The 26077-nt window shown below is 43.1% G+C and overlaps 2 protein-coding genes across 4 annotated transcripts in view; one reads left to right on the top strand and one right to left on the bottom strand.

Annotated features, from left to right (window-relative positions):
* LOC132581580 (CMRF35-like molecule 5) overlaps positions 1-26077 on the bottom strand; it is a 111459-nt gene that overhangs the window by 67334 nt on the left and 18048 nt on the right. The window lies entirely within an intron of this gene.
* The window catches only part of RAB37 (RAB37, member RAS oncogene family), a 133409-nt gene that overhangs the window by 24912 nt on the left and 82420 nt on the right, over positions 1-26077 (top strand). The gene's annotated exons all lie outside the window — the stretch shown is intronic.

Here is a 26077-nt window from a genome sequence, read left to right on the forward strand (position 1 = left end):
AGAAGAAGAAGAAGAAGAAGAAGAAGAAGAAGAAGAAGAAGAATTGCAGATTTATATCCCGCCCTTCTCTCTGAATCAGAGACTCAGAGCGGCTTACAATCTCCCATATCTTCTCCCCCCACAACAGACACCCTGTGAGGCGGGTGGGGCTGAGAGGGCTCTCACAGCAGCTGCCCTTTCAAGGACAACCTCTGCCAGAGCTATGGCTGACCCAAGGCCATTCCAGCAGGTGCAAGTGGAGGAGTGGGGGAATCAAACCCGGTTCTCCCAGATAAGAGTCCACGCACTTAACCACTCTCACCAAACTGGCTTTGAGTTGTCCCCACTATTCACTTCATATCAGGTTATGCATCCCATCACACAGCATCCCATCGCACAACAGAATTCTCATGTTAAGTATCCAAGTTACCTAAGGGGTCCAAGGGTTTGTACACATGAAAAAGGAAGAGAAACTCCTTGCAAGAGAAACTTCGACATAAATTACCTGAAGACGATAGCTGAACGCAGAATAAAAACAACTGCTATACAGCTATATAATATATGGGCAGAAGCTAAATGGAGCTACTGTTGTGTGTGAACTCGACAGTTGTTTTCCACAGACATTATATGGTAGATAATCACCAAAGGGTAAAAGGTATATAAGGGTAAATAAGGATATATGGATAATTAAGGATATGAGGAGCAAATATGCAAATGAAAAATGAATCAACGTTTAGACTCCCTCCTCAAAAAGCACAATCATGGCTTCTGCCTTAGTATGTTGCTGTATCACATCATTCTTACAGAGCACACTCACTTACTTGGCCACATTCCCTTTTCCTGCTTTTTAACAAACGTACCTTTGTACCCATAACTAAGGTTTTATTTTAAAAATCAGTTGTACCATAAACAAGGCTATACCTCCACCCAGTACCTTTATAAAAAGTGGATTGAGACACCTAATCCCAGAATGATAAACATTCTCTCCCTGTGTCTTATCTTAACTGGTGGGTCCAGGAATCCTGCCACTCCCCCATTTCTTTCATAAAGTTGGCCTGTCACTCATATCCACATTGCTTTGGGGGATGAATCACAGAATACATTTTTATTCATCCAGACTGCCATAACTTTCCTTCAGTGTCTGCTTGCATGGGCAAACAGCATCTTGTTACTGCTGTAGTTATCACTAACTCCATGCATATAACTGCTGGGCAGGGGGAAATGCGCATTATGATCATGAAACTGTTAAATGTATTCATGAAAATTCATTTCACAGATTAGTCTGTCCCATGGAGAAGGCTGAAATTGCTTGCATGAATGGGAAGTAATGTACACTGTGAATTGGTTCAAGTATCTTTCTTCAAAGTCGCCCTTCTCAGTCACTATCGAGAGGTTCTTTGGTAATCTCTGGGATTCTGTTAAAGGCACTGATATAACTCTTTGCTTCTGCAAGCCTAATGAGTTGGAGGTATGGTGTAGTGGTTGGAAGTTAGAGGGAAAAAGAATGATCATTTGGTTGCTTCTTACCGTAGACTCAAGGGTATATCCACATGCTTTGGCAGCTGAAAAGATAGCAGACACTTTGTATGACACTGATACAATACTGAAATCTATCCTTTAAACAATACACAGGGGAAGACAGCAACACAACATTTTGAAAAGGAGTGAGAGCAACTTTTGAACCTCTGTCAATTAGTTTTCACATTGCATTTAAAACAACCTTTCTGAGGAGGCCTAGGTGAAAGGCAGGCATTTCCCTATCTAGCTCCTGCAGCTTTCCTATCTAGTTCCCACAGCTGTCTGGACTAGGCTAGATCTATGCGTGTTCTGAAACTTTATGGCAAGATGGAATTATATTTGTGAGGTTTGTTTGCTTTTTATGTGCTTCCATACAGGTCAAGATTTGTGCTTTTCATTTTCCCCACAATTAATCTGTTTTTGAAAATTAGTTATCAGTGCTGCCGGGGGGTTGGGGGTGGGCGGGTGGTACAAGTACTTAGCCTTGTCTAGGATGCCAAACAGTCTAGGTCCGGCTCTGTATATGAGATAAGAAGCCTGTTTGGCCCCCAAACAGAAGCTATGGACTTAAGATCAGTAGAACTGCTGCACGGCTCATTTCCAACTCAAAAGGTCCTCCTGTCATTTAACAGTTCAAACTTACCTAACTTAATCTTCAAGGAAAAAACTTAAATGTCAAAAGGGATTTTTCCTACACGGGTTTTTCGCAATGCAAATATTGAGCCATTTATTCCAGCGAGCACAAAAGGGAATATTCCAGCCAGTTCTAATGTCATCCATAAGAAGCTGCCACTGATTCCTGAGACCCAACTCATGGACACTGATCCTTCGGATCAAGAAGCTTTTGTCCAAGAGATCCAGAACCTCTTTAGTGGCCTTCCTATATCTGAAAAGGCAAAGGTAGTCGATAGACTGGAAACTGGTTGCCTGCAAAGGACTATTTTGGATGCCACAAGCCACTTGTCCGCTACACTGTCATCTCCAATAGACATCACTAAGGATCTCCGACAAACCCCTGAGAGGATTACCCATCTTTCAACTCAAGCTGAGATACATACTACTACCTTGGGGACAAACAATTACCCCCCAAGTGAGGAGTCTAAAATAATTCAACAAAACTTGCAACAACCAACTTCTGACCTTCAAAGTGGTTCAGCTAATGGCTCTGTATTCCAAGATATGAACAATTCTCTTGACCGACTCTCTTCAGCAAACTGACTCTCAATTACTCCTCCTCCGACTACATTAAAAAATAATTTCCTGGAATATTGCAGGATGAAGGAGTGAAGTCAATGTGGATTTTCTTAGCTATATAAAAAGCTTTGATATTGTACTTCTGCAGGAAACATGGTCTCATGATGTGATCCACTTAGAAGGATTTAATTCCTTCTGTCTTCCAGCCCATAGAGTCAAACCTAATGATCATTTTCAAGTTGGGCTATTTTTATTTCCTTATCATTAAACTGTAGAGCTGCTATGTTACCATCTGATACCCTTACAGAACAAGCTGTTAAACTTGTTTTTGAAAGCTCCATTTTGATTATCGTTAATTTATATGTGCCCCCTACCTTAGATAGTTATGCCCTTTCACAACATCGTGAACATATGTCCATTTTTATGGGAACATTAGAATGGAGATTTCCCTCTGCTGAAATAATTCTGGCTGGGGATTTCAACACGAGAGTAGGACGGCACCATTTGATATTCTTTAGAGCTCTTGAGGTCAATCAGAATGATACCCTTCTCCCTCTCTTCTCCTTAGAGAGACAATCAAAAGATTGCTACATGAATTCGGCTGACCTACATCTCACCAAATTTTGCTTTCAGTTCAATAGAATATGGTTGAACGGGCTTACCTGTTTTCCTAAAGCCAGCGAATTTACATTTGTCTCCATAAAAGGATGTAGTGGAATTGACTACTTTCTAGTGTCTCCTCTCTTGGAATCTTGTGTTTTAAATTTTGAGATTGGGGATTTTGTTATTAGTGACCATCTGCTTTTGATCCTACCACTCAGAATATGCCTTTTTGCTGCCACTTTCTATCCACCTGTCTCCCTGACCTCTGAGCCAGAAACTTTACCTAAAATTGTATGGAATGACCATTCTATTCAGGTGGCATCTCAACTACTTCAACTCAGGCCTTTTTCTGATCGTAGAGCCTCTATAATTGATGATATGGATCCCACTCTAAAGTTCTCAGCTTACAATACTCTGATTTCTCAATTTTCTCAGTCACTCTGTATAAAATCTAATCATTCCATAAAAAAGAGTAATAGGGGCATCAACTCTTGGTTTACTGAAGACTGCAGAGTATTAAAAACTCAATTACGTAACATCTATAGCCAATTCCAAATTTCTAATGACCCCTTTTTTCTTTTAGAGTACTTCCAGGTAAAAAAACAGCTACAGGAGAGCCTGACAAGGGAAAAATTAGAGTATTTTCACAACCAATGGGACCAACTATATCAAGCCACTATATTAAACAATTCTAAGAAGTTCTGGGTTATAATCTCAGGGTCTATACATATGGGGTCTCTCCCTATGTCTGCGATCTCATCATGTGGATGTTTTCAATATCTTTCTGTTTTGTTCCAGCAAAACCAAGATTGCTCTATTAAACCACTTGATCTTTCTGATAAGGACTTACCAGCCTAGCCACTTGTGACCCCAGATGAAGTAATAGAATTAATTAACCAACTGAAATCTGGGAAAGCTCCCGGCCCTGATTAGATTCCTCCAGGGCTTCTGAAGTTAGATCCAGAATGGTGGTCTGTCCCCCTTGCTTCTCTTTTTACAATAATCAATCAAACAGGCCTTATTCTTGATGCTTGGCGAAATGCAGTTGTCACTCCAATTCATAAGAAGGGTGACCATACAATCCCCTCCAACTATAGGCTGATCAGCCTTCTTTCCATCATAGGCAAACTATATGCCAAGCATCTGTTAACCAAATTAACTTCTTAGATGTCTCAGAAAAGAGTCTTAGGCCCTGAACAAATTGGGTTTAGCAAGGGCAAATCTACAGTAGATCACTGCATCACTTTAGCCCACCTGGCTGATAAATATACTTCTCCTTTCCAAACTTTACGCAGTTTTCTTGGACCTCAAGAGGCATTCGATTCAGTAGATAGAGAGCGACTATGGATAAAATTGTATCAACTGGGCATCGATAAGAGACTTCTCAAATTAATCATAATGCTACACTCCTCCACCACTTGTCAAATCAAAATCTCAGGTTCCAAGAAACTTACACCTAAAATTCCCTTCAATAAAGGACTTAAACAAGGGTGCATACTTGCTCCTTTTCTATTTGATTTATTCCTCAATTATTTGGTTCCTGTACTAACAGAAGTAGATTGTCATCTCCCAAAACTGGGCTCCCTGCGTGTGCCCTTTTTGCTATACATGGATGACACAGTAGTCCTTTCTCGTACAAGGGTTGGGCTCAGACAACTATTGAACAGATGCCTTAGTTTTTTTCAAGAAAACAAACTGCATCTGAGCTATGAAAAAATCTAAGATACTGGTTTTCGCTAAATCTCATAAAATCCACAAATGGCTATTTGATGGGAAAGAAATAGAACAGGTTAGTCATTTTAAATACCTAGGTCCACTTTAGCTACAACATGGCTTAGTCATGTCACCGTAAATCTATAATTAACTTAGCAGCCATTACTGCATCAGCCATTTCTCAGTTTTTCTTCAATAGAGGTAACCAGTTTGTCCCAGCAGCTTTAAAAATCTATAAGGCCACAGTAATCCCACAGTTACTGTATGGTATCCCAACATGGATTAGTGCCTTTGAGTCCAATATTGAAAGAGTTCAGTCCAAATTTGTTAGGAAAAGCATGCATCTACCACATTGTATTCCATATGCTACTCTTTGTCTAGAATCAGGCCTCAATATGTTAGCATGGCTTATATTTATCAAATATTGGCTATGTGTGCACTATTCCACTGACTGTGGGAGCTATCCATACCAAATGCTGTCTGAATCCTCCTTGTCCAAATGGATTGCTTGCAAAGAGAAGAAAATATCCACCTTAGGTTTATCTATGGATTCTCTCTACGTGCTCCCTTTTATGTGTATAAACAATTTTTATTAGTAACATATGGTAGTAGAACTAAATCTACAACTTATAAAAAGTTTAAGATAAAAAAAAATCATCATTCTACCCCACATCCTACTTTCTTTCCACCCCTCCCCCCATTACTTGACCCCCGCCAGTGTTATTTTTTTTGAAAAAACAGATATTAAAGGTACCCTTAACTATCAAGAAAAAATAAAGAATAATAAAGAGAAATATTCCCCCTTCAAAAGTTATATTCTTATCTTAAAAAACTTAAAAATCTTAATCATCAAAAATTGTCCAATGTCCTTTTATCTTCCACTCTTTCTCTACATATCTTCTAAATTTCTTCCACTCCCGATTAAAAAGTTCTAAATCACAGTTTCTTAGTTTTCTTGTTAATTTGTCCATTTCACTCCATGACATAACTTTTATAATCCAATCCCATTTTTCTGGTATTTTTTCTTGCTTCCACAACTGCGCATACAATGTCCTAGCAGCTGAGAGCAAGTACCAGATTAAAGTTCTATCTTCTTTAGGAAATTTTTCCATTTGTAATCCCAGCAGAAAGATCTCTGCTTCTTTGTTAAATTCGTATCCCAGGATCTTAGATATCTCTTGTTGAATCATCTGCCAAAACATTTTCGCTCTTTCACAAGTCCACCACATATGGTAGAAAGAACCTTCATCTACGTGCTCCCTTTTACAAATGCATATTATCTAATTAAACGTAGAATTTTAGATATAGAATTGCAAAAACTAATCAGTGCTGCAAATACATCTTGCTCCCCTTTGAATTTTGGGATTTCCCCAATTATTGGTCATCTGCCTTCTTATCTATCAACTCTCCATGTTCCACAATTGCACAGAGCATTTACTCTTGCCAGATGTAATACTATCCCATCAGCAGTTACATATGGTAGATATAAAAAAATCCCACTCTCGTTAAGACTTTGTACATGCAACTTAAAACAAGTTGATTCATTGTCCCATATTCTTCTTTACTGCTCCCAATATGATACTATACGCCTTAGGTTTCTAGACCCAATTCTGCTCAATATGACAAGTTGCTCAGATGCTGCAAAGGTATACCGGCTTCTGAATGATTTGTCATCTGAAATAACTGAAAAGATTGCTTTATTCTTGAGTATGATAATCGAGGATTGATTGTCCAGTGTATACCTGTTTATGACTGGCTTATTTTGTTATTTCTGTATCTTTTTTTTGCCTTATTTATAATCTGATATATGTCAATAAAGACTTGTGTTTGTTTGTTTGTATAACAATACAGAAAGAAAGAGATAAGTGGAAGCACATATTAGCAAACTATAGAAATGTGTCACCCTTTACTGGTTTTGCATCTATGGGTTCACACAAGTACATATAATACATGTATTGATTTCCTTGGACTCATTTTGAACCTCTATTAATTAGTCTGAATCACAGCTTGTACCTTCCAACAATGTCAGACTATTTTTAGTTTCTTACAGAGGCTATGAGAACCTCAGTCATACTTAGAGTCTGTCATCCATAGGTGATTGGCAGGAACATGAGGGAAAGGGTTTTGCTGAGTGAGCAGATGGCTGTAAAAGAAGTAGACTAGTCTTTTGGAGGTGAAAAATTGGATGATCCCTGAGATTAACCAAATGTATATTAGCAATGGTTAAATTGTGTATATTGTGCTTGTAATTTACAGAATACCATATAGTTCAATTCTTGTTCTATGAATCAGCTGTATGAATATGTCTTTTTCAGATGCAGGAACAGTAGTGTAACTTTACACATTTTAATTTCACGTGCCCATTTTTACGTGATATTCTTTCTCCCTGTCTCTTTCTCTCCCCTATTTTCAATCTCTCTCTCTCTCTTAAAAGTTAACAAGCACTTTTTAAAAATGCAAATAGTGGTGGGGGATCTTCCTTAGATTTCTATGCAGTTCAGATCTGGGGGTCGCTGGTTGAAGAAAAATTGGATAGGATCCTGAATCTCTGCGCAGCTGCAGGAAGGGAGTCTACTAGAAAGATTTTAAATAGATAAAGAACATCCTCGCATTATCTTTTAAGAATGGACACTGGTGGCATTTTTCACCCTTCCCATAACAAACTGGGGGTCCTTTATAAATGGCTAAGGGGATCAATTTGGAAATCCCACTTTACTTCAGAATCTCCCCTAAGGTTATTGCAAATAACAGATTAAGGCAGAGGGAAAATATGAAGTTCCTGGTTGAAGTGAAACTTGAACTACTTGACCGCTGATTTCACAGGCTTAACCAGTACTCTACACCAGTCTTCAAGTGGCTTGTTTTTTATGTTCTCGTGGTTAAACTGGCCACAAGAGCCAACAGGTTCATAAACTTTTTCAGAGTAAATTGTTCAATAAAATTCTAGCTCAATAGCTAATGACTAAAATAAAAGCAAAACAATGTAACTCTGATGAAAAGTGGGGGTGAGTTATTAGAAAAGCGCCATAAAAGAGCAAAGGGCTTCCATCAGGTCCCTCAACTGTTGGCATTGCTCAACATCCACAAAACCAAGAGAAGCAACTGCCCAGGTACTGTTGGCTTGGGGAAAATTCTCAAGTGCTTCTGTGGAGCAGGGCCAATTCTCCTCTTGGAATATTGGAATCACATGGAGGGTGGAAACAAGGGAGTCTGTGAATGAGATTAATATTAATTCAAATGAGGCAATGTTTTAACTGACTATATCCTGGCAATTTTAAAAAGGAGGAATGTCTCATCCTGTTTCCATAAGAGTTGTCAAAAACACATCAGCGATGTGGTGGTAGTGGAGTGTGTAATAATTCCATAGCTCCTGGTACCAAAAGCAGTTCAGAATTTATTAGAATACAGTTATAATTCTAGGAGATTTTTAACCACCACCTAGTGTCCCCCAATGAACTACATGGCAGAATGGGAGCTGGAACCTCACTTTCCCAGTTCTAGTCCAGGGGTGGCCAAACTGCAACTCGGGAGCCAGATGTGGCTGTTTCACACATACCGTGTGTCTCTCAAAGCCCCCACCAATCCTATTAGTTGGCTTGGAGAAGGCATTTCTCTCTTTAAATCACTTCTCTGAGCCGGGCCAGCCGGTAGCTTGGAGAATACATTTAAAGTTAAAGTTGTTTTCTTTTCCCCTCTCCTCCCTCCTCTCACTTCCCCTTCCTTCCCCCTCCCTCCCTCCCTCCTTCCTTCCTTGCAGCTGTCAAAATCTGATGTTCACATTCTTGCGGCTCTCAAACATATGGCATTTGTTCTGTGTGGCTCTTACATTAAGCAAGTTTGTACACCCCTGTCCTAGTATGACCCTCTAACCATTGTACCATGTTGGCTCGCAAGATTAAAATGCAAAACAGACAGCATTGGTATTTGAATGGTATTTGCTCCTATTTTTGTTTTATGCCTTCTTGAACTATAGTAGCATCGTTCTTTTCTGTAGCAGAGAGATTTATGCCTTTGGCATGCTTACTTTATACTTAAGCCCATTTAATAGTTATGGCAATTGTTTGATCCAGTGCACAGAATAAATAAGCTGACCAGAAATGTAGGAAGTATGGAGGAATAAACATTCTCCTTTGCAATTTATGCCCACATTTAAAGCTAGGCCAGTAGCCAGATATGTGGTCAGTATATGGGTGGATAGGTGATGGCCTAAGCCAACCTGATCTTGCCAAATCTTGGAAGCTAAGCAGTGTCAAACCACCAAGGAAGTCCAGTGAGATCACAAAAATGTGAGCTTGCAAACTCTGTGCATTTTGGCTGCTTTTTGTGCGTTTACACTTTCATTTACTAGAATTGCAGCTATTGAGGGATGAGGAAATGACGACTATTCAGGCGAAATGCACTGCTGTGTTTTTATGTATTTATTCTGGGAATGAGAAAGTTTGGTTCTGCCCAAAGTCTCTTGGCTCCACCCCCAAAGTCCCCAGATATTTTCTGAATTAGACTTGGCAACCCTAACTGGGATTCAAAGTGGATTACATGATTTAAGTCAATCAACATCAAATAAACAAAGCAGTGAGGTTTGGATTTCAGAAATCTGAAAGCAAGCAGAGGTTTGAAAAATAAAAGGAGCTGCAACAAAAGTTTAGTTAATTAGTGAATTAATAAGTTAATTGGTTAGGCACTACGTGCAATGAAAGTGTTTCTGAGAGTGTGCAGAGTATCCCAAACTGCCATCTGAGCCCTCCCTGCTATTGATATCCTCTCAGCTGTTTTTGGTTTACTTTAACGGAAGCTCTAGCAGGTCTTGCGAACCTGAGAACATGGACAAGGTGAAGTGAGGGAGAATATGGAGGAATCTAGAAAAAAAGATTGAGTGCTAAGGGGGCAGGGGTCTTGGGACTTTCTAGGAAGAATGAAACTCAATTACCAAGACAAGGGCAGGAATCTCCTGCAGCCATCCACTCACCTTTTTGCTTCTTCAGCCTCCATATCACCAGTAGGCCTCCCACTAAAAGAACCACCAGCAACATCAGAAGAACAACTGGTAGAAGGAGCCTGAGGTTCAGAGAAGGGGTGCTTGGATTAAAAAAAAGGGAGGAATATATGTATGAGATTATTCAACTGCTCGCTCCTGTTTGCTGGGCAAAACATCCTTTGTGCTAGCTGACAGAATAATTGTGATTGGATGGAACTGGGAACCCAGAATGTTCCTTTAAGCTATCAATGGGTGCTGCGATAAAGGGGAATATTTCCCTCTCTCTCTTTATTTCTGCTGATGCATTGAAAGCTATTTCAGTGCTCCTGCAGTCTCCAAAGAGATCATCCCTGTTTGTCTCCAGATTTTCTTCTGTCTACATTGAGGATCTGGATGGGTTGCAGTAAAAGAAATAAAGTTTATTCACTGAACAGTGGAATGAAGGTTACATGATAGGAAACAACATTTTATTTAAAATATTTCAATATAATTTTTTTCTGTCATATGCTCATAAGAACATAAGAAGAGCCCTGCTCAATCATACCACTGGTCCATCTAGTTCAGCATCGTGTTTTATACAACGGCCAACACTTTTCCTTCTTAGGGGAGGGACAGTGCCTCAGTGGTATAGCATCTGCTTAGTAAGCAGAAGGTCCCAGGTTCAATCCCCAGCATCTCCAAAAAAGGGTCCAGGCAAATAGGTGTGAAAAACCTCAGCTTGAGACTAGGGATGTGCATTCGGTTCGGCCGAACCGTATTTACAGCCGAATCAGTGCTGATTCGGCTGTATGCGGAATAGGCTGCAGCCGATTTCCATAGGCGCCCATTATATGGCCGCCGAATACGGCTTGCCGTATACTTACGAATAGCTATTCGTAAGTACACGGCTGTCAATTCAAAAGGCGGCAAAGTAGCTCCTGCAGCTTCAAAGGAGCTGCTTGCCTACTTTGGCGCCTTTAGAGGCCAGCAGCCAATCCAAAGCATGCATTTGCAAAATGCATTGCAAATGCATGCTTTGAAGGGCTTTTTAAGGAGTCTTCCCTTCCTGGCTGGGCTGACTCCTCCATTGCTGCTGTGTGTGAGAGATTGTGCAAAGGGCTGGCAGTGGCTGGCCCTTAGCTTAAGCTGCTGCCTGCAGCTCTCTCACTCAGACTTCCCTGGACTAGAGAAGACAAGGTAAGACACTCTTGGGGTTCTTGTTTTTATTTATTGTTGGTAAAAGGACTTTTTTTAAGACTTAGAGTCCCTTTACTTAACCAGATTTGGGTGGTGGTGGTGGTGGGGTAGCTTATTTGGGGGTTTCTGCTTGGGGAGGGGGCCTGGGGTGGGGTGGGGGTTTGCCAATTTGCCCATATCTTAATTTAGTGAGAGGACTTTTAAAAGTGCAGTGTCCTTTTACTTCTCCTGATTTGGGTGGCTTGGATTTCTTGGGGTTAGGGTGAAGGGTTTTTTTTTGGGGGGGGGAGGGGGTGGCAAAGTTCCTGTATTGTTAAAAGTTCATTTTTTACTGTTTTAAAAGTATTCAGTGTTTGACTTGTTGCTGCTGTGTTGTGCTGCTGTTACTCTTTTCTTTGGGTTCTTGGGGGGGGGTGCTGTTTGGCCTAATTTCCATTGTTTAAAAGGCCACTTTTGTCCCCTTTTTCCTGGTTCTGGTTTTAGGGGGGGGGGTGTTGTTGACTTATTTGGCCTGAGCTTTCTTGTTGGTGAAAAGGCCACTTTTTTAACACTTGGCCTTTTGTGATTCTGCTGGTTTTGTTTTGGTTTTTTTAAATTGCCTCTGGTTGGTGTGGGGATTGGTGAGGGTGTGTGTGGGCTGGGTCACTTTCTTGTTTTTATAGAGTAGATTGTGTGTTCTGTGGCAGGGAAGCTGGCACCTTGGTGAGAGACCCAGAACCAGCAGGTTTTTTGTGGTTGGCCAGCTCTCCCCATGTTGTTTGGGGCAAGGCTGGAGAGCTGGCATCTGTAGATTGTGTGTTCTGTGGCAGGAAAGCTGGCACCTGGGTGAGAGACCCAGAACCAGCAGGTTTGTTGTGGTTGGCCAGCTCTCCCCGTGTTGTTTGGGGCAGGGCTGGAGAGCTGGCATCTGTAGATTGTGTGTTCTGTGGCAGGGAAGCTGGCACCTGGGTGAGAAACCCAGAACCAGCAGGTTTGTTGTGGCTGGCCAGCTCTCCCCGTGTTATTTGGGGCAGGGCTGGAGAGCTGGCAACTGGGTTTGCTGCAGTCAGGTCTGCAGAGCAGACCTTGAGCAGATTGTGTTTTGTGTGGCAGTGACGTTGGCAACTGGGTTTTATATTGCTTCCAGGCCTACCCTGCAGGGTTCATAGAGTAGATAGAGGGATGTAGTGCATTTGGGTCCTATAGAGATTCTCTGATGTGGTTAGGGTTGGCTTTGGGTGCCCCAGGAATTGGACCCCCTGGTCCAATTTTTTTTGGCCTTGTGGGTTTTGTGTGGGACAGTGCCCTGAAGCTGCACAGCAGTTTGGGGGGCTCTCCTCAAAACCCCCTGCTCCCCAGAGCCACTTTTCCCACGACAATTACAGTGAGGAAGTGGCTAATTGGGCTTTCCCCATCATTGTTAGCAATGGGCCTTTTGGGGAGCCAAAAGACAGGGACCCCCTGGCCCAATCTTTTTGGGACTTGGGGGGGTTGGAGGGGAGAGTCCCCTGCAGGTCCCCTGCAAATTTGGGGGCTCTCCCTCAAACCCCCTGCCCCCCAGTAGCCTCTAATTATGCCATATGTTGCCATTGATTTCAATGGCCCATAGGGTATAATGATGGAATAGGGGCACCCTCTTTGAGTGCCCCTGGAATGGGATCCCCTGGCCCAATCTTTTTGGGACTTGGGAGGCTTGGAGGGGAGAGTCCCCTGCAGGTCCCCTGCAAATTTGGGGGCTCTATCTCAAACCCCCTCCCCTCCATGCGGCTTCAAATATACCCTATTTGCCATTGATTTCAATGGCCCATAGGGTATAATAGGGCCGTATATTCGGTAATAGCCGTGCATCTACCGTATATGCAGCTATTCCGAATGCGGTATTCAGGAGTATACGGGGATTCCGAATTCCGCCCCCCCCCTGTATACTTCCGAATCCGTGTCAATCTGAATTTTTTTTTTTTTTTTTGCACATCCCTACTTGAGACCCTGGAGAGCCGCTGCCAGTCTGAGTAGACAATACTGACTTTGATGGACCAAGGGTCTGATTCAGTATAAGGCAGCTTCATATGTTCATATGATTAACAGACAGGGCATAGAGGCCTCCTAGAACTGGTATTCAGAGGTTTGCTGCCTCTGTATGAGTCACTATTAGTCACCACAGCCAATGCCACGAATGGATCTACCATTATGGAATCTACCTAATCTCCTTTTAAAGCCATCTGTGTTTGTGGGCATCACTACATTCAGTGGCAGTGCCACAATTTAGTTATGTCAAGCATTTTAATGCTGCCTTTCCACACAATCAGGGTCTACAAGGCAGTGGACATAAAAACATTACAATGTTTAATTACTCATTGAATAAAGTGTTTCTTTTGTCTGTATTGAATCTATTGATGCCCCCAAGTTCTAGCTTTATGGGCGAGGGCAAAAAGCTTTCTCTAGGCACTTTCTCTAATCCATGTATAATTTTATAAGCCTTTATCATGCCCGCCTCATGTTTTGTTCCTTCTAAAAGTGCCAGACTCTTTAGCCCCTCCTCATAGGAGAGGTGCTCCACCCCTTCAGTCATCTTAGTAGCCCTCTTCTATACTTCTGCTCAAAATGACTGGAAGTCACTGCTGAAATTATGGCTTCCGTGCCTTGAATTTCTGTGCATCAATATTACTGCATGCATCTGCAGTATTTCATATGCCTGTTCTTACCTTGTGGTGTCCTCAATCAGTCCTTTGGTGGGGGTATGGACTGTGGAAAAATATCCAGTAGTTACTGCTATTGTTGTGGTAGGAGGCAAGGGTTCTAAAACAGAAAATCAAAGACAGAAACCTAGGTTCTTTAACTTGGATCACTTCTCCGTGTGCTTGTATAATCAATTACATAATCAGATACACAGAAATGCTCTGAGTCCACACATTTCTCTTGATCAATCCCATTTTTGTCATCACCGTAACTATCTTGGGGCAGCTTCTAAGGACTAGTTTAGAAGTTTTATCATCCTGCTGACTCATGCAAATAATGGTTGACGCGTGTGGTCTTCTCATGGGGTTGCTTGGAAGACTTTTATGAGATTGCAGTTTCTCTTCTGTGAGGTGAACCATTGGTTAATTGTGGAGGAAGTGCAATCTTGCACGTCCACCTCTGTTACATCTGACAGAGGGGAAGTTGCTTGCATTATTACAGATAACAATCCCCCCCCCCCAAAAAAACCCTGTTAGAAAATATCATTACTGACATTGATTCAGATGTGAGACTGCTTGTGGGGAGGATAGAATATAAATCAACAAAAATGCATATATATATATTTTAAAAAGCAGGCAGAACTGACAACAAATAAAGTATGAATCCTTTCAATGGATAGTCCTAGAACAAAGACTGACTTATTCTGGAAGTTTTAATTATAGGTTCTCCACCACACAACCGAAGGCAAAAATGAAGAACCACCCCACATATATTATGCATTCATAAAATGATCTCCAAATCTTTATGGAACGGTCACGGACATTTTCCTCTTTCCCCACTCCTAAGAGCCATTTCTGATTTCAGAAAAGTTGCTTCCTGGGTGGGGACATGAATTCCGCTGATGGAAAACGCAGTGAAATGTGATCCCTGCCCCTGCAATTCACTGCAGGATCCTCCTGACCCATGTTGCTCCACATGAGTCCTGCAACCCAGGGCAATAAATGGCTGCTTACAACAGGAAAGACTGGAGAGGATCCACAAAGATTTGCATCTTCTGCTGATAGACTGCTGGAACCAACCCGGTAACTCTCTGCTTATCCTGCATTCAGGCAATCTTTTGACAAACTTTATCTTAAACTGGCTTAAATAATTTTACTGCTGTTATAACAATAACGAAAGTGTGAGATGCACCATTTTGCAGAGGGGGTATGCAAGACAGTCAAAACAGTTCGTGACTGACCTGGTGAACATTCAAACATACTATCTCCCAGCTGCATCTGAAAGGCTGAGTTTTTTTTTGGGGGGGGGGGGGGTAGTGAGGGGAAGCTTGTAAACACTTAAACCAATTCTCATTGTGTGGCTGAGACAGAATCTGCAGTCAGATCTTTCACAATTTCCCAGGAGTCCTTTCTCTCACTGCTGTTTCTGCAAATGCAAAGCCATCACCCTCAGACCAAATTAGCAACAGAAAATGTTCATTGAGGAGATGATTCTTGGCTATGCTGGATCCAAATGTGCTTCCTGCCTTCAGCATGGCCCCTGTTACACCTGGGACCTTTGATAACATTTAGAAGTTGAAGGAGGGTTCTTGGCAGGCATGAGGCAGGGCGGCCTGGCCATTTGTTTCCTTCCTGGAAAGACCCATGAAAACGAAGTTGAGTCACTGTGCTCACGAAGAAGAAGAAGAAGAAGAAGAAGAAGAAGAAGAAGAAGAAGAAGAAGAAGAAGAAGAAGAAGAAGAAGAAGAAGAAGAAGAAGAAGATATTGGATTTATATCCCGCCCTCCACTCCAAAGAGTCTCAGAGCGGCTCACAATCTCCTTTACCTTCCTCCCCCACAACAGACACCCTGTGAGGTGGGTGGGGCTGGAGAGGGCTCTCCCAGCAGCTGCCCTTTCAAGGACAACCTCTGCCAGAGCTATGACTGACCCAAGGCCATGCCAGCAGGTGCAAGTGGAGGAGTGGGGAATCAAAACCCGGTTCTCCCAGATAAGAGACCGCACACTTAACCACTACACCAAACTGGCTCTTCACACTCTCAAATCAATCCCAAACTATTTAAAACTTACCTCCGAAGATCTCCACAGTGATAGGACGATAAAGATCATAACTCCACGATATATCTATCGCACACCAATATTTCCCTGCATCTTCCAGGGTCAGATTCTCTATAATTACGCTAAATGTAAGAAGGCTGCTATTGTCACTGATAGAGATTCTGCCCTGGTTTTCTACAAGGGAAGACTTTGTTGTGATTATTGTTTTGCAATCCCAAGTTTCTCCCCTGCAACAGTATTTGTTGTTGGTTCGATAATCTGTATAATTACATAGGATAGATAGCAGCCCTCCCAAGGGTGCATGCACGGTACTGGGGCAGGTCAGTGATTCAGAGAAACAACCTGCAAAGAATAAAGAAAACACCCATAATCCTTTTATTTCGTACAGAACAGCAGCACACAGTGTGGTAAGCCAAAAGTGTGGCCAATGTTGAATTCTACCACTTGGTCCACATCTACCTAGACTAGAGGTGTCCCCCCCTCCCCCAGCTTCTGAACAACAGTGTTTTAGGATGTGACACTGTCTTCTAATCATCAACTTTTCCATCTTTCCTCGTCCTTGGTATATCCTTTCTCAAACCTGACTTGATACATTTGTTCTGGAAAGAACACAATCCAACCATCTGGGTTGGAAGGTGAGCATTTTCAAAGCTCCTGTTTCAGTGTCATGCAATAATGTTATAATGGTCGGATGTAGGAACAATGAAAAGGTCTAGAGACCTTTTAAAAAATGAAAATTAGGAATCGATATAAACAAGAAGCTCTTGGTGATAGTTTGCTTTAAAGTTACTGTGCTAAAGCACAATAGCAATTACCTAAAAAACCCTCAGAAAGATCCCCAGTGGTGGAAAATACAGGGGGAATGGTGGCTGATGGAGGAAAATGTACACAAAAGCTCTCATATTAATGGCTGGGCAAATGCCTCTGCATTTGCAGCAAGGAATGACAAGGAAACAGAGAATCCTCATGGAGTGGATGTAGTCATAGTGTCAATTTGTGTGCACCCCATTATGATACAAATAGGTCAGAGAATCTAGTAGTAATAATGATAACAATGTATCGCTGAGCAGCAGAGAAGTTGCAGTAAAATATCTATCTATCTATATATATTTCTAATAGAAAATTAGTAATAAGATGTTTTAATGACTTCTATAAAGGAGTTTTGTTCTAAAGTCTACTCTAGTCCATGAATGAGGCCACCATTTTAAACCCTAATGAGATAATCCTGACTTTGCCTGCAGTGCACAAGGATGAGGTGTTCCCATCACCCCCCCACCCCCCCCATGCTTCTTCAAGTGCTGAAACAGCTGTGAGAAGGCGTGTGGCCATTTCAACACCTGGAAAATCATGGAAGGGGGGGGGACAAGAGTGCCCCATCCTGACATGCTTAAGTCCTCATCAGGACCGGGCCCTTTAGAATCACAGTGGCATCCAGGGGTCAGACTCATGGATGTTGTCACATCCAGTTTGGCCCTCAATGAGAGAATATATGTCCAAATAATACACGTTCTTTTGTTTACTACAGAATTTGTTTTCTACCTTTAACTTTTATTTTCCCCCCTACCTTTCAGATGGGGAAAAAAATTAAAGATAGTGTGCACCAGTTTTTAACTCTTCCTCATACAATGGGTATACTTGCAATATTTCTTATATAAAGCAAATATATTTATACTTTTAAATTCCATAAAAATGACATGACACAATTTGATATGCTCACTAAGTTATAAATGACATGTTTTAGCTGTTCGATCAGTATAATAAATTTCGTTTCGATAGGAAAGAAAGTACTTTGTTTCACTATGTTTCACTATTTCCCCAAATGTCTGTTCCTTGCTCCCAAGAAAACACTGCGTTTTTTGGGGGGGGACCCCAACCACCCCCTGTGGCTTGAAAATTTTCAGAAATCTTACATCTCTGCTTTGAGAAGATGTACTCAGGGCTTATAGAGCAGACCATTGTTTTGTACCATAAAGACAACTCTTTCTTTTATGAGAGAGCAGCTTTGTTAGGATGGGTGGGAAGATGGCGTGGCATAGCCCAATCTTTTCAGATAGCCCAATCTGGTATAGCCCAGTTTTGACAGATTGTGGAAATGAAGCAGGGTCAGTACTTGGAAGGCAGACTACCAAGGAAGACTCTGCAGAGGAAGGCAATGGCAAACCAACTGTGCTTCTCGCCTGCCTTGAAAGCTCTCAAAGGGGTAGCTTTAAATAGGAAGAGACTTTATGGCACATGGGCATGCAGCTTTGTTGGCAATATCTTCGTAATGGGTATAAGAAAATACAAATTACTCACTTGGGATGAAAAGGATTGCGGAGACATAAGGAAGCAGCTGCATGATAAAACTCCACTTTCTTTGCATTTTATAGCCTATCAGGTCCAGTGAACAGTGTGCTGTTCCTCTTGAGAATGCCTGCATTTTCTTCTTCTTTTTGCGCAACTAAATGGAGTTGTGCTAGCTGTCATTTCCGGTTCTTTTTCCTTCCTTTCCCAACAGCTCAGCCACATTTCTTTCACTCAACTAAATGACATTTGTCATTCCGGGGAGTGGGGGGGGGGGGAGAATATTATTTCATTGTGTGTCATTCTGCAGAGCAGAAGGTGAGTAAAAACCAGATGTGTTTTTACTTCTGAAAGTATCCCTTCACATTCTATATTAGAATACATGCAAAGTGAGTTACATATTTGAAAAATAGATACTTAAAAGATTAAATGTACATTTTTAAAAAGCCTATTGTTAAAAGCCAACTCAACAGAGAACAGCAAGTATATAGTACATTTTTTTAACCTGTTCTAGGTGTCTGTTTTTAATATCTGACTTAAAATAAGTGATCTTTTCCATCTGATCATGCATTTAGAATGTATGTTGCACAACTGTATATTTTGATCATTATTACCTCAGGCCCATAGCCACAGAGGGCCGGTGGGGGCCCTGCGCCCAACTTCTGGGCAGGGCCCCCCAACCGGCGGCCTTTGCTCTCCACCATCTCCTCCTCCATTCCCATGACAGTTTGGTGTAGTGGTTTAAGTGTGCAGACTCTAATCTGGGAGAACCGGGTTTGATTCCCCACTCCTCCACTTGCAGCTACTGGAATGGCCTTGGGTCAGCCATAGCTCTCTTATCTGGGAGAACCGGGTTTGATTCCCCACTCCTCCACTTGCAGCTGCTGGAATGGCCTTGGGTCAGCCATAGCTCTCTTATCTGGGAGAACCGGGTTTGATTCCCCACTCCTCCACTTGCAGCTACTGGAATGGCCTTGGGTCAGCCATAGCTCTCTTATCTGGGAGAACCGAGTTTGATTCCCCACTCCTCCACTTGCAGCTACTGGAATGGCCTTGGGTCAGCCATAGCTCTCTTATCTGGGAGAACCGGGTTTGATTCCCCACTCCTCCACTTGCAGCTGCTGGAATGGCCTTGGGTCAGCCATAGCTCTCTTATCTGGGGGAACCGGGTTTGATTCCCCACTCCTCCGCTTGCACCTGCTGGAATGGCCTTGGGTCAGCCAGAGCTCTCTTATCTGGGGGAACCGGGTTTGATTCCCCACTCCTCCACTTGCAGCTGCTGGAATGGCCTTGGGTCAGCCAGAGCTCTCTTATCTGGGGGAACCGGGTTTGATTCCCCACTCCTCCACTTGCAGCTGCTGGAATGGCCTTGGGTCAGCCATAGCTCTGGCAGAGGTTGTCCTTGAAAGGGCAGATGCTGTAAGAGCTCTCTTAGCCCCACCCACCTCACAGGGTGTTTGTTGTGGGGGAGGAAGATAAAGGTGATTTGTGAGCCGCTCTGAGACTCTGAGTGGAGGGCGGGATATAAATCCAATATCTTCGATCTTCTTCTTCAATCTTCAGTGCAGGGCCCCATTGGGTGAGGGTGAGGCAGCAGGAGCAGCTGCTGGCTTTCTCACACAATTTGGATCACTGGGAGGGAGGTGGTGCTCTTGTGCATGGGGAGGTGTGCACTGCTTCTGCAGCCTCTCCCGCATAACTTGGATCACTGGCAGGGGTGGCCCTCAAGCCTCGGTGGCAGTGGAGAGCAAAGGCAATAGCCTTCCATCTGCACCTCCATCAACAGCTTGAAGGCCTCCTTTACCAATGATTCAAATCACACCGGGGGGGCTGGCAGAAGCAGCTGCAGCATCCCCATACAATTTAAAGACCCAGCTGGCCAGCTGGTCAGTGAGGTCTTTAAATAGTGCAGGGAGGCCAGTTGGCTGCTTCGGCCAGCCCTCTAATGTGGTTTGAAGCTCCGGTGGGGGTGGCTCTCAAGTAGGGTTGCCCAATCCACTTCAAGAAATATCTGGGGACTTTGGGGGTGGAGCCACGAGACTTTGGGGGTGGAGCCAGGAGCAAGGTTGTGACAAGCATAACTGAACTCCAAAGGGAGTTCTGGCCATTGCATTTAAAGGGACGGCACACCTTTTAAATGCTTTCCCTTCATTGGAAATAATGAAGGATTGGGGCACCTTCTTTGGGGGCTCATAGAATTAGACCCCCTGGTCCAATCTTTGTGAAACACAAAGGGTGTTTTGAGGAGAGGCACCAGAAGCAATGCTGAAAATCTGGTGTCTCTACCTCAAAAAAAACAGCCTCCCCAGAGCCCCAGATAAACACAGATCAATTCTCCATTATACCCTATGGGAATCAGTCTCCGTAGCACCCAGCAGACATTTTCCTCTCCCCCCACCCACACTTTCTGATGACCCTGAAGTAGGGTTGCCAAGTCCAATTCAAGAAATATCTGGGGACTTTGGGGGTGGAGCCAGGAGACTTTGGGGGTGGAGCCAGGAGACATCGGGGCAGAGCCAGGAACAAGGGTGTGACAAGCATAATTGAACTCCAAGGGAGTTCTGGCCATCACATTTAAAGGGACCGCACACCTTTTTAAATGTCTTCCTTCCATAGGAAATAATGAAGGATAGGGGCACCTTATTTTGGGGCTCATAGAATTGGACCCCCCGGTCCAATCATTTTGAAACTTGGAGGATACTTTGGGGAGAGTCACTAGATACTATACTGAAAATTTGGTGCCTCTACCTCAGAAAACAGTGCCCCCAGAGCCCCCAAAACCTCCAGATCAATTCCCCATTATACCCCATGAGAATCGATCTCCACATAGAGAATAATGAAGTACTCAGCAGACTCCTCCCCCCCCATTTCTGGCAACACTGAAGGGGGATTGGCCTCTCTACTCATGAGTTGCTGCCAACTTCTTCAAAGTAACACAGACACCCCATCCCAAGAGGAAGCCTTTCAATCAGCGACTGAAGCCTCCGGGGGTAGAAACGCACATGGTCCTCTGGGGGCGGAGCTCCCCCCCCCGCCAGCCAGACTCCCCGAGGAGACGCCTGTAGCAGCCGGAGAGGACACAAGGACTACGAGTCCCAGCATGCACCTCGCGAAGGGAGGCAGCGCCGTTTCCCCCCCCCACCCCTCCCGCTTCCACGTTTTTGGAGATCGGGAGAAAAGGCTGCTAATCCAGGGGTCCCCCACCAGGGCGGGGGGGTTGGGAAGCCTACCCTGAAGTGGGGGGAGGGCCTCCAAACAGGGAGATTCCCTGCCCCCACCAGGGGATTGTGTAACAAACAAAGTGCAACGCAGGTAGTAGAGCAGGGAAATTAGGTAAACACCTCCGCAAAGACCAGCCTCCTATCTTATACAAGTCCATGTCCATAATACTTCAACAATAGTGTGGGCCCTGGTTCCAGCGTAGCAGTTATCCACGGAGACCGATGCTCCTGTCTTCAAATGGACAGGTAGGCATAAAACGATACGCGATGCAGTAGTACTCTCTCCCACGTTTCGCCATTCGCTTCTACAAGCTGCACATGAAAATGCAAACCTTTAACCATACAAAAAAACATTCAATTTAGCACCGCGGGACAAATACTAGAGGCATAAGACCATACCTTTTCCAAAGTTTTCCACCAATTCAATGCTGTTGCTTCAAATAGCTTAACTAAATAGCAATACCAAATTTATTACTACATCCTCTTCCTGCCTCTCGGTGGGCGTTTCTGTAAAAAAGGACCTCTAGGTCTGCAATTTTAATTTCCCTTGACGTCAACGCGCTTTACACAAATATCCCTCACGATGAGGTGAGAATCGTGATACATGATGTGCTAGAATCTAGAGTAAATAGATGGCCACCTGCACATTTCCTCATGGAACTATTAGACATCGTACTGGAGCATAATTCTTTTTTTGATTTGGAGAGCAGTTTTATCTCCAGGCTAAGGGGGTCTCTATGGGAAGTGCTCCCCCCCCCCCCGCTGCAGCATGCCTTTTTATGGCAGACTTGGAACGTAAATTCTTTTGCAGTAGTGATAATAATCCCTTTGGGCCCTCCGTCTTCTGGTTCCACAGATATATAGATGATGTAATGGTGGTTGTAGCGGATGCCACCCTCCTGGAACCGACGGTAAACTGGATGAATGAGGTACACCCTTCAATTAAGTTTAGTTACAAGGCTGACGCCCAAACTATAGCCTTTTTGGACACTTTGGTGTTCGAAACAGATGATAATTCTTTGGCAGGGAGGCCGTATAAGAAGCCAGCTGATAAGAATATGCCTCTGCACTTTACTTCTTGTCATCCGGCTCATTTAAAAAAGAGTTTGCCATATAGTCAAATAATAAATTTGTTATTACTATTTAGTTAAGCTATTTGAAGCAACAGCATTGAATTGGTGAAAAACTTTAGAAAAAGTATGGTCTTATGCCTCTAGTATTTGTCCCAGGGTGCTAAATTGAATGTTTTTTGCATGGTTAAATGTTTGCATTTTCATGTAAAGCTTGTAGAAGCAAACGGCAAAATTTTTTGCCTAGCTGTGCATTTGAAGCTAGGAGCATCGGTCTCCGTGGATAACTGCTATGCTGGAACCAGGACCCACACCTTATTGTTGAAGTATTATGGACATGGACTTCCAATTTAAATGACTGTGAGTGGGGTCACATTTGTTCCTTTGTTTGCACTTGAAACTTTGTATGTTCAAATGATATTGATTTTACAAGTAAAATTCATACTTTGTATAAGAAAGGAGGCTGGTCTTTGCGGAGGTGTTTTCCTAATTTCCCTTCCCCACCTGGAGATTGGCAACCCTACTCTCAAGCCATGGTGGAGGCCACAGCTGGGAGGGAAGGCGGGGGGGGGCATCGATTTTTTAGGTGGAAAGGGGCTTTTGAAAAATTCAGGTGCCCTCTGAATCTTTAAAAAGCCACCCCCCACCTAAAAAATTCCTAGCTATGACCCTGTAGTACCTGTAGATTTCCTGCCATCTGTGGAGTATGATATTGATATAGACTGAGAAATCGTATTTGGCCAGTTTTGGACTATCTTCCTTTCATTCCTTCTGGATTGCTGCTCCTTGCTCATTCCACCCCTCTGGCGCAACACAGATGAGGAAAGCTAATCTCTTTGGGATGTTTTCATGTAGAAAGTTGAGAGATGTGGATGGAGCTTTTATTGGATGATCCTTTTCACTACCCAGAAGTGCTACAATTCTCTGAACACTTTGTAAAGCTTCAGGTGCTGCTGCTGAGGACTAATTCTTCAGTGACCTTCCCCCAGTGATTAGAAGGGGATAACACTTAGGACTATGTCTGAAAGAGCACATATTTGTTTAAACTGTTAATACCACTTGCTGTCTGGGTTCAGTGGGACTAAGTTGCAAGTAAATGTTCATAAAACTGCAGTCAAAATCTCATTTAATATCATTGTTATTGCTATGATTCTAGCTTCTTATTTGCGGCACATTTTGCCTCCTTCACAGTGTTGGGTTGCCAGGTCCGGCTCAAGAAATATCTGGGGACTTTGGGGGTGGAGCCAAGAGACTTTGGGGATGGAGCTGGGAGCAAGGGAGTGACCAACACAATTGAACTCCAAAGGGAGTTCTGGCTATCACATTTAAAGGGAAAACACACCTTTTAAATGCCTTCTTTCCATTTGGAAATAACGATGGATAGGGCACCTTCTTTTGGGTCTCATAAAACTGGACCCCATGTTCCAATCTTTTTGAAACTAGGGGGGTGTTTTGAGAAGAGGCACTGCATGCTATGCAGTATTCAAAAAGGTCTTTCAAACTTGTCCTAAGTTTATGCATTTATCCATATTTGTTTTTGTTTTTATGTCATTTTTAGCTATGCTATTAGTAGTTATATGTTTTAGTTATATGATGTACTGGCCTGGTGTTGTAACTAAGGTGCTATTCTATGCTGAAAATTTGGTGCCTCCATCTCAAAACACAGCCCCCTCCCGAGACCCAGAGACCCATGGATCAATTCTTCATTATACCCTATGGAAAACAGTCTCCATGGGGTATAATGAAGTGCCCAGCAGACATCCCCCCCCCCGCCCCCATTCTGATAACCAGAAAGTGGAGGGAGGGCCTCCAAACTGGGGGATCCCCTGCCCCTGAACAGGAAATGGCAACTCTATCACAGTGCATACACATTTCTTGCTTCCCTGCCTTTTGAGGGCAATATCTGTATTTGCATACAGCCCTTTACACATTGCTAACTTCAGAAGCAATGCAAATTCTGAAGAAGTCTATGGAAGGGAGCGTGAAAATGTATGGAACTGTAAAATAGACCAGGGTGTCACAACGAAGAAGAGCACAAAGAGAGTTCTGTTCGTCAAGGTATATCAAGGATGTAATCAAACTTTTAAAAGAAAAAGATGTACAGCTCTCAACTCGTTAAAAAAAAAGATATATAAAAAAAGATATATGGCCGCATTGGAGGCATCACACCCACACTGAGCTTCCTCCCCTCTCCAAGGCATGATTTTCTTAGCCCCTCCCCCAATCTCTAAGAATCTCCCAGGCCACAGTTGGCAACCCTAATCAATTTGCATTTGAATGAAACTGTATTTGTTTTCAGAAAGTTTATTTGCATCCACCCCTTGCTACTCTAAAAATAACAGGAATTCCAGTGTTGTGACATTCAGCCCTCATTCTGCAAACTATTTATTTTACGTCCCAATTTCTTAAACCAGGCTCCTGGAAGCAATTTACGCTCGCAAAAACAAAATGCATCCACAGTAGAAAAACAAGTAGAAAAACAGCTTCAGCAGAGGACTGGATAAACATATAGAGCAGAGATCCACAGCGTATTGTTAGAACTCTCTGTCTGGGGCAGTGATGCTCTGTATTCTTGGTTTGGGAGGGGGGCACAGTTGGAGGGCTTCTAGTGTCCTTGCCCCACTGATGGACTTCCTGATGGCACCTGGTTTTTTTGGCCACTGTGTGACACAAGAATGTTGGACTGCCTGGGTCATTGGCCTGATCCTACATGGCTTCTCTTATGTTCTTACAAAAATAGTAGAATAAACATGTTATAATTCTTAACAAATTAGCAATCAGTATAGCAATTTAAAAATCCTTCCCCAAATCAGCCAGCAAAAGACCTACCATAGCACCAACATGAAAGAAAAAATTGGCAGGTAGATAAGCATTTTTTTTTAATTTAAATTTATTCTACTTTTCCTCCAAAGAGCTCAACAACTTCACAACAACCCTGCAAGGTAGGTTAGGCAGAGTGAATGTGATTGGTCCTAAGTTTATTCTGCAAGCTTCCATAGCACAGCAGGGACCCAGACCTGGGTCTCTCAGATCTTGGTCTGATACGCCAACCACTACAGCACACTGGCATAGTTTCCATAGGACGCATTCAAAAATAAATTAATATCAAGTGTTGCACTGCTTCTTCTTGAGAGATGCAGCTCACCATGGAAGCCTGAACAACACACAACCACCTGTTCCAGTTTGGTGTAGTGGTTAAGTGTGTGGGCTCTTATCTGGGAGAACCGAGTTTGATCCCCCACTCTTCCACTTGCAGCTGCTGGAATGGCCTTGGGTCAGCTATAGCTCTCACAGGAGTTGTCCTTGAAAGGGCAGCTGCTGTGAGAGCTGTCTCAGTCCCACCTACCTCACAAGGTGTTTGTTATGGGGAAGGAAGGTAAAGGAGATTGTGAGCCACTCTGAGATTCAGAGTGAAGGGTGGAGTATAAATCCAATATCATCTTCTTCCTCTGCAGAAGTTTCACAGGCCAACAACCTCTTACCTAGTAGTTTATGGCATCAAAGCAAATGAGATTTTCCTGACTCTCTCTCCCTGACTTTCTCTCTCTGACCTTTCTCTTCCTGACCAAATAACTTCTACAAATCTCTCCTGCAGAGATTTGTAGGAGATTTTTTAAAAACAAAACAAAACCTT

The sequence above is a fragment of the Heteronotia binoei genome, chromosome 13, assembly GCF_032191835.1.
Source record: "Heteronotia binoei isolate CCM8104 ecotype False Entrance Well chromosome 13, APGP_CSIRO_Hbin_v1, whole genome shotgun sequence".
NCBI lineage: Eukaryota > Metazoa > Chordata > Lepidosauria > Squamata > Gekkonidae > Heteronotia > Heteronotia binoei.